The sequence below is a fragment of the Penaeus vannamei genome, chromosome 36, assembly GCF_042767895.1.
Source record: "Penaeus vannamei isolate JL-2024 chromosome 36, ASM4276789v1, whole genome shotgun sequence".
NCBI lineage: Eukaryota > Metazoa > Arthropoda > Malacostraca > Decapoda > Penaeidae > Penaeus > Penaeus vannamei.
Window position 1 is genome coordinate 16,748,281 of NC_091584.1, and position 1,701 is coordinate 16,749,981.

Genomic DNA, 1,701 nt, shown 5'->3' on the forward strand with positions numbered 1-1,701 from the left:
CCGACTGGATGTGCACATGCGTATTTCATGTGTGCTTATCGGTCTTTTCGAGTGTGTATCGTAGGCGTATGTGCGCGCGCGATTAGTAGCTCTACTTGCGCAAGGTATTTCCCCAGATATTTTGCGGAAATTTGCGCTTTTCCACCGTTGCCTATTCCTACTTTTAGCGCCGGTCGCCATGCAACGAATTCTTTCTTGGACAAGACGCAAGTAAGACAGGGGTTGTCAGCTACTATAAACTAACGATTTAAATCCCGTTTACTAAAAAAAAAAAAAAAACATATATATAAGGGTGCTAAAATACGTTATTTGTTTCGAATTCTTACTACTCAGTAATTCCTGTCAAGTTCGGTTGATATAACCATGGTTTTCCGTATGTTGACGGAACTTTGCAACTCTGAAACGGCTTCAACAAGAGAGCCAACTGGTTTGTCTTCTCTTTTGAAACCAGAATGCACAACGCAATTGCACAGCCGGACAACATCCTGCCATCATCTCTTGTACATAAAGTGCGCTTGGGTAATATACCTGGAATAGTATATGGGTATGATTACGCCACAGGAGCAAGGCAGAGTGCGTGGCATATAACTGACAAAGACAGAAGTGGACACAATCATACACTACTAATTACAAACATACACGCATGCAAACACAGATACAGCCTAGTACACGGTTATTCAGTCGTACAATCACACGATCTCAGATGCAGACTCCCGCAAGGGGTTTGCGTGGCCCGAACAGGACAGGGCCCGAGAGAGCGCCTTCTGGGCCTATAGGACGTAAGCCTCCTAGGGATCCTGACCTTGAAAAGCCAAGGACCCTCTGGAGAGAAATGCCTTCTACGACCTTGAAAACAAGGGCACTTCCAAGAATGCCTTATGCCGTATGATGACGACCATGCCCTAACTTAGTGTCGTTTCATGTCCCGGATCCTTTGGGAAGAGTGTGGCATGTCATTAGCACTGGTGAAGGGCACGGCTTCCGAATCAGTAAAAGAACCAAGATTGTTTTAATATATTTTCGAAAAAAAATCACATTTCTCCCTGATGTACAAAACGTGTCTTCGTTGTTCACACTGATACAATCAGAGTTGTAGTAATAAACATATCATATCTTTTACAAAAACTATCACCAATAATAATGATGGAAATAAAAGACATCTATACGCTGGGTACCAGATGCTCACCTTGTAGGGAACCGCAAGAGCGCCTGTGATACTGGCGGGGTCAACGTGCGTACTAACGAGGCAACGCACGGCTCCTCTTCCTTTATACCAATATCCGAAGACGCAAAGGGAGCCTATCGTTGACGTCACAGCACGCGTTACCTTCCTTGGGGTTTCCGTGGAAGTTGGAAGCCACTGCGAGTTGAGAGTGGGAAATTTGGGTGGGGGCTTCCGCTTAATTTGACAGCAAGGAAATGACAAGTATTCACAGGTGGGATGTGCTTCGTGAATTTCTTAATGTTGAGGAAGGATTGATAAATGGCAAGGCAATTTGTAAAGAAATGAAAGAAAAAAAATATCGTAGCAACAACTAAATAAATGAAATCAAGCTACCATCGCATCCGGTAAGGAAACCTTCCCTACTAATTACATCAAAATTAATCTAAAAATGGAACAGGTTACAGAAAGACGATGAAGCAATCATTGGGAAACGACCGGAAATACAGGGTTTTGGACCTTACTTCGTGTTCATAAGT

At 43.5% G+C, this 1,701-nt stretch overlaps 1 protein-coding gene across 1 annotated transcript in view; it reads right to left on the bottom strand.

Annotated features, from left to right (window-relative positions):
* Positions 1 to 1,360, bottom strand: part of LOC113814794 (sodium- and chloride-dependent glycine transporter 1-like) — a 43,873-nt gene extending 42,513 nt beyond the window's left edge. Inside the window, exon 1 of the mRNA XM_070114878.1 lies at positions 1,187 to 1,360. The gene's annotated coding sequence lies outside the window, so the exon portion shown is untranslated. The remainder of the gene's footprint in view (positions 1 to 1,186) is intronic.
* Between the last annotated feature and the right edge of the window lie 341 nt (positions 1,361 to 1,701).